Raw genomic sequence first — 7,736 nt, forward strand, 5'->3', positions numbered from 1 at the left:
GGGGGGGGGGCACATTGACAGTTTTTGATCATGATGAAAGTGAGATTAAGAGGCAGAGATGTAGGAATACAAAATCCGAAAGAAAAACAAGGGAGAGAAAAAATGAATGACAAAAGTATACAAAAAGCCTTTATGCTAGATTTAGCTTGATCTCTCCATGTTTGCTTTCTCATACAATCCACACAACACTTCCAGGAATGCTTGTAGCTAGCCTCGACATTGTGAATAGAATATTGATGTTAGAAACCTCTGGGAAGTTGTCTTTAATGTCATCCCCATGCAATGTAAATCACCCTTGTTCTGCGTGAGCATGGACAGCAACTATGGCTATATTTAGGAATTAGCTTCTCTCCAATGATTAAACAAGGTGCACAACAATTAACATTTTAAAGGTTCTCTCTCCACAGAGAAACATGCATGTTATCCCAAACACTGCACATATGGCACAGTCTCTATTCTACTCTGCGATGCCAGCGTTGTTTACTGCATATCTTAAGAGTTTGACACAGTTAGGATGGAACACAAGCTTAAGGTTCATGGATAATCCCTCAGAGAGAGAGAGAGAAAGAAAGAAAAGAGGTTATAGAGATTATAAGAAAATGATGAAAACCTGAGTAACATGCTGCAGGAAGGCAGTGTTCAGGCTGTTTCAACATAGGTAAGGAGCAAAAAAGAAGACTTCAATCAAGTGATGACTTGGAGTGGGTTCCATAACAAAGAAAAAAGTCTCTGCAATGCCTGCTCCAACTAAGATTGCATGCAATTGTCCTTAAAAAACTAAAACAATAGGACAGCTATGCCAAAAAGGCAGACAAATGGAAGTCCATGTAAATTATGTGTGGCTAGATCCAACACAATTAGCCTCTGTTTCACTGGGGTTGCTGTACAGTGAACAGAGGTGGGCAGAACTGAAGCCATCTCATTTCTCATGTGTTAGAATGAGACCTGTGGTAGGACCTGTCTTTTGTCTCTCTCCTACGCAGAGAGCCGACTATTCCCTCTTGACTCCACCTCTCCGGCTGAATATAATGCACAACCTTCTCAGATAGTTGAAGAAGCCGCGATTCCCTCTGCAATTTCTCTTTGATTCACACCCAAGTTTTTAATCGACACATGCATACAAATAAGGACTATGTCCACAACAGTCAGAATGTATCATGGCTAAATAGGCACTTCACCAAAACCGTGCATATATTACAAGTTTGTAGTTGATGTGCATGAAACAAATAGGAGGGTTAGCTACGAAATACAATACGTGCCTCATGGACACTGTAAAGTGACACCTCCTCTTCGCTATATGCCTGCCAAAACTGGCAATTCCAACATATGTATACTCATACTTCCATTTGTCAGAGAAACACAGACAAATCACAATGAAAATGCTCTACAACAACATCATACTGTACCACATACACATGCCTGGGCTCCCAGTCAACCCAGCCCATGGGATCACAATGCTATAAAGATGAGCAGCGCTTGACAAGGTGGGCAGGACTAGTCTGGCTATAAACAGACAAACATTAGCCTGGGGAGTCCGCTCTGAATTTTCCACTACATAAGAGTCGTGACCAACAGGCATAGTTCAAATGACTCTGTACGCAATTAGAAAGTCCTTTAACCAATCATACCAACGATCCGGACAACGGAATCAACAAGTTGCTGCACTTTAGTGACCGCTATGTTAAATTTAAACAAAAAGCTGCTTGGCGTCACTTTTCTATCTTCATCGTGTTAAACCCACCAATAGTGCTGTGGAAAAGCCAGTTTGAGATTGATCCCCACAGTTTTGATTAGACTGGACTAGAAAAGATAGAAAAATGTACGTTTCCAGCCTGAGCTGCAGGGCAAGATCAAATCGTTGGCAGATTGGGCTGGGTTTACCCAGTCTAGGGCAGGTGATTTTCTTTTATTGGCCTGTATGTAGTAGTATGTATGTATGTATGTATGTATGTAAGTAATGGACCTCGACCGTTGTCACACATCATAGTTTATTGTAGCGTGACTGCCAAAGCTAGAGTGCATTACCCACATTCCTTGCTGTTGAAAACATCGAGACCATACCAGGGACATAAAAGAACGCCAGCAGGTATGTTTCATTATTTCTGGGAGCATCAGCCGCATAAGCTCCTGGAGAGGTATGGCGTTGATGGCTCTTGTTGCAACCACAAAGGCCTTACAATCTCCATCTTTGTCAGGTAAGGGACAGAGTTTAATATCCCATGTGTTGTAATACAATGGGGTGTAGGTCTCAGCAAAGGTTATTTTATTTTACTGTAGCAACAAGGTGAATATTGTTGATGTCATGTCCACTGAATCTACTTTGGCAAAACTGCCTTTAAATACTAGATACACAAGACAAGCCATTTTATCATTCACAAAATGCTTCAAAAGGAATGTTGTTTTAAACAGGCAATTTTGTTGTTTACCTATTTCATTGTACTACATGTCATGGTTGCTCCCATGAAAACTATGGGAAACAGAATTTAAACTTACTCCTTAAACATGGTTAAAGAATTTTAGCAAGACTTACTATGCTAGCAGCTCTGTGAGGCTGTACTAATGGTGTTTGAGCCAAATGTCATGCTCAGAATGCTAACTGATGCAGACACACTACTTAATCTACATTTGCTCACATGGCAATACTCCAGGGCAGTTGGAATAGAATGGGGAGCTTGTGGGGAGGTGGAAAAGAAAAATCAAAGCATCAAATCAGTAATGCACTAATCTCATTGCCATTTAGACCAAAAATGATTTCCATAGGAAGGACCCCCGGCCTCTGGGCCTCCACAGCCCAGTCTCATCGTTGAGAGCCTATGGCTTTATTCAATAGGAGCTAAAGGCCAGGCGGGTGTTCATAAGGGAGGTAATTAGCTTAGTGTCTCGCCATGCTAAGTAGCAGGCCCTCCAAAATCAATCAGGGCACTGTGACCCGCTCTACATGGTCACCTGCCTTTATTAGCGAGTACAGGAAGTAGTAGGTATTATTTTAGCATTTATCTTAGCAAATTGCACTCAAGCACTGTTTGTTAAACTGGCGAGTTTATAGAGGAGCTCTTTAGTTTTCATTTTGAGGAGCTATCAACAAAACTTCTACTTTATGCCAGCGAGGTATATGCAGAAGCTGTTGGCCAAAGTGGTGAGTTAACATGATTATAGTGAAAGTGTGATAAAACATGGATAGATGGATGACTGGATGGAAAATAAGCAAAGAATGTCATAAGAAGACAGAGGATGGGGAACAAAAGTGTATGCGCCTCTCCATCATAGACTAAAGTCATGGCAACAGTAATGATAATTGGGATGACAACTGAAAATTTAATTGTTATATATCTATAGATTGTTCTGAACTTTCTCTTTGGCTTCATGTGTGAGTGGAGCCAAGCAGAACAGCCATTGGCAGTCTCAGTAATTTATAGTATAATTAAACCCACAACTACTGTGTGTGGTCCATCCATTGTAAACTCTCAAAAGCCTTGTCTAGAGTCGACGACCAACCAACACTATTTATGTACTCATGTTAACCTCTATGACCTGAAATATGAGAGATGCAGTCATATTGGCAGACAGAATGACACTGAGATTCCTAAACAGTAGGGTTGATCACACAATTCACAGTTCGGTTTAATTACGAGACAGTGGTGTTACGGTTTGGTACGTTTTTGACACAGCAAAAAGAAAAATGCCAGAGAATTATACTTGATTTTTTTAAAAAAGTTTTATTTATTAAAACTAACATCATAAAGTCTTTTTTACTTTGAACAATGACAGAGCTATACTTGACCCATCCTCTGGGGTGTCTTCTTAGTAGAATATAAAACAAAAACAGCTCCTTATAAAAAACATATACAGGTTACAGTCAGGCAGCTTTGTGTAGCCCTTGAAGTCCAGCCGTCTGGGCTTTGTTTTTTGTACAAAGGAGGAATTACAGTCAGGCTGAAATGGGCTTGTGAAGGAATAGCGTAATGGGGCTCAATAACTTTAACCATGTTCGTAAAACCTGTGTTTTCCACTACAGAGTAGGGTCTCATATCCGCAGCTAGAAATGTACCAATCACTGCAGTGATGTCTTTTGCCCTGTTTGAATCAGTTGGAAAGTGCTGCAGGGATAGTTTATAGAGTGTGTTTTGCTTCTTGTTTTCGTCTAGTTTCAGTTATTGACACACTGAGGTGATGGCGGCGTAAATGAGTTGAATAGTACTCCCACTGGTGTAGCCTATTCTCGTGTAACAGATGCAACATACCATTGTTTTTTTTAATCCACCATTCCCTTACCATAACTCTTATAACTTAGAGAGAAACCAAAGTGGTTCCAAACGCCAGATCTGTTGATTATTGGAGGACTTTCTAATTCTGGTCTGGAAATAGTCACATTAACGTTATAAGCCATATTGCAACAAGCTAGTTCAGCGTAGCGAGTTATGCTTTTGAGTTTTTCTTTGGGAGTGGGAGGGGGAGAGAGCACATTGTCTGTTACGTCATTTGTCTGCCTTGTTGAGTGCAGCGGCACTGAGAACAGTGTATTTCACACAAGTTCTTTTTTCTCTAAGTGAAATAGGATTAGACCAACAAATCTTTTGGTTTGTAATGTGTACCTTATTGAAAGCCTCGTACCGAACGGTTCAATACGTGTATCGTTACACCCTTAATAAATAAGCACATGAAAGCACAGGCTGTGGAGGGTGTTGAGAGTCAAAGGGGGTAAACAGAGCAAACAAAACTGACAGAGAAATTCATTTTTATAAGTCTTTTGTTTAATATTTCTTTGCAGTAGTGTTTTAAAATATTATGACTTTCATTTATAACTTTATGCACATTTAACAATACCATGTTTCTTTCAAGCCGTGTCTGTGTCTTCAGTTACTGCTGCCTAAACAAAAGGCAGTAAATGTCCCGCTGTTGCATATCACAGAAGATAACAAGAGCCTTAGATCCGAGGTCAGTCAGAGTACATGCCAGCCCAGGGTCTCTGGCGTAGGCATTAGACCCCTCCTTACATCAACACCTGTGAATCTTCTGTGTGTGTTTTGAATAAAGGGACAGAGCTGCAGAGAAATTGTTGAAGTTCCCACTAGAGCTGCGCTGCGGAAAGGCTGCTCTGGTGGTGGCTTCCCTTTTGCAACTGTCAATTAACTGCTCATTTGCCGCCTGAGTCTCGTTTTCTTGCTTGACCGTCATTATTTAGTAAGGTAAAGTGTTATGAACCTGACAAAAACCTCAAGAGAAAAAGGAAAAATCCAGGTGCTAAGAGCTTACCCGGCAGCTTGCTGAACTGTAAATATGTCCCACTTGGTGAGAATCGGTGTAAAAGGCAGCTAGCAGCTTGTGCTTAGCGGGGTCCTGCTGGCCCAAGCCCACAGTCGCCCCAGCTCACTGATGAAGACAGATGGATTGGGCCATATCCGACGCAGGAAACACACCCCCGAGCCGGCAGATTAGAGCCAAGCCACCAATGGAGCCTGATAGCCCACTGAGGGAAAGAGAGCAGACTGGGCAGGGAACTAATGCTCCGTACACCAGCGCCTCTTCAAATGAACTTTTGAACCAGGAGATGATATGGAATGAGGTCGGCTGAATGTCAGTGGTTCGTTCAGTGAAATGTGTTATGAAACTTCTTCTGCTGCCTCAAACAGAGGGGTCATACTTATAAATGCTATTTCTTTTGTCTTCTGCAGAGAAGAATGCAAATAATTACATTAGGGCATTTATATAAAAAAAACTGTAAATGAGCCAAGTAGAATGTAGGTAAGGTTTCTTATTTGTAAGATGTTATGGGAACGTTTGTTTTGTCCGTAAGCCGATGGATCTTCATCCATCCATCAACCTTTATCCGCCGGTCGCGGGGGAGAGCAGCTCCAGCAGGGATCAGTTGGATCAGTCTTAATGTTGAACTAAAATATAACCTTTCTGACATAACGCTATGTTGAACTGTGTTGAGATTCAAGATATAAGTACCTCACATTGCTGGCCTTCGACAACTCACGCAGCTCATTATTTTTAAATGCACTTTGTTTGTTAGGACTGGATTCACTGCTGCCACTGCTTGAAAATGTTACACACAGCTATGCACAATCATAAAAGAAGGGCAGCTGATGTAATGCATCATTTTACTAAGCTCTCCAAAACCTAAAAAAAAAACAGGCTTCTGACCGCACAACAGATAGACAGAGCATTTTACTAACATGCACCCACCATTCCATATTCATTAAAGCAACACGGCAGAAAAGAGCAATTAGGGCTGGATCACTTACCATAAGACCAGTTAACTATGAGACAGCTATACTGAGTGACACTGAAAGTTAAAACATTGAGAAACAAAGACAGTGGCCCTCATTTATCAACCTAATGTAGAAACCAGCGCAGATATGAGCATGCAGAGGCTGAAAACAATCATAATTTAAATATCACGCCCCAGTATAGTCTTGGTTTTAAGGCCTTGCCCCTATAATTTGCGACATGGCGAGACCCTAACCCTATAGTCCTAATAGTAATACACAGGCTTATATTACAATCTCTTAGGACTACATGTAGGTGTACCTACATTTAAATATACAAGGTAGTGTTTATGCAGTGTCATATTTTACTTAATTTTTTCATGAGTCAGAGCCAGGCAACCATGAGCTGTGAGGGAGAGCGCGTCTCCGCCACCCACCGTGCCACCACCACTCTGATCTGTCTCCTGACAGCAGAGGGGCTGGAAAAACAAGCCGAAATATATTGGTCAATGGCAGAAATAAATTGTTCACTTGTGGCCTTTAACAACAATTTAAAAAAGAAAACGTGAAGAATAAAAATGTTGTGCATTGTCATTTTTCCTGTATTGTGTATAATTGCTAAACATAACACTTTACCTTATAAAAGTGAGAAATAATATTCTGTCTCTTCATATAGCCCCCAGTTGGAGCTGTACTGGACACTGCTCTCTAGGCATCGGGTCATCTGGCTCCATCACTACATTTAGGGCACCCTGTTTTCTTGCCATTGCCGATAAGTGATTAAACGGATTACATGCTGCAGAGCAAATCCACACTGACTCGAAAACTTGCGTACATGAGTTTGAACTTGAAGGGAGACTTGATAGTAGCCTCTGCTCACGCCCATATTGATAAATGCCAAGCTTTGTGTAATTGAGGACCAGTGTCTACATATTTAGCTTCCAGATACAATATGTACAAACACTGCTACCAAAACAAGGCCTGACCATTGTGCTGAGACAAATTGACTGAGAATGCCAGAGCTGGTGAGAGCTACAGTAGTCCCGGGAGGATAATTTTTGATCGATAAAGCCCCTGCTAGGTGTGTTACACTTGGCTCAGGCACATCTCTGATTGACTTAGCGTTATGAGAGCATAATTAAGACTGCAGCACATTAACAGATGGCCCCAGTATCACACAGAGAGTGAGTTAGAGAGAAGATGCCTGATGTGCAAATTATAGCATATCGGACGGCCTTACCAAAGCATACAGAAGTTGTTTAACACAGTGTATGTGCACAATCCAGACCTTTCTGAAAAAAATGTTTCAATATAAATTCATGATTTTTGTATGACAATAGAGATACATCAATAGGTATGGACATTTAAAGTCATTATACCGTTCTGTAAAGAAAGAAATACGCTGACCAATTTACGTAGCATCTCCTCAGTTGATGTATACTCTAGCACAGAGATATTTAACAGGGGGTCCGAGACCCCTAGGGGGTCCTCAGAGTTAATGCAAGGGGGGGGGGGGGGGGGGGG

General features: G+C 41.3%; 1 long non-coding RNA gene across 1 annotated transcript in view; it reads left to right on the forward strand.

Annotated features, from left to right (window-relative positions):
• Positions 1 to 7,736, forward strand: part of LOC116673087 (uncharacterized) — a 14,076-nt gene that overhangs the window by 791 nt on the left and 5,549 nt on the right. The window contains exons 2-3 of the long non-coding RNA XR_004327739.1: positions 1,231 to 1,234; positions 5,736 to 5,747. This is a non-coding gene — a long non-coding RNA (uncharacterized LOC116673087). The remainder of the gene's footprint in view (positions 1 to 1,230; positions 1,235 to 5,735; positions 5,748 to 7,736) is intronic.

This window comes from Etheostoma spectabile, chromosome 23, assembly GCF_008692095.1.
Source record: "Etheostoma spectabile isolate EspeVRDwgs_2016 chromosome 23, UIUC_Espe_1.0, whole genome shotgun sequence".
In the NCBI taxonomy this organism is placed as follows: domain Eukaryota; kingdom Metazoa; phylum Chordata; class Actinopteri; order Perciformes; family Percidae; genus Etheostoma; species Etheostoma spectabile.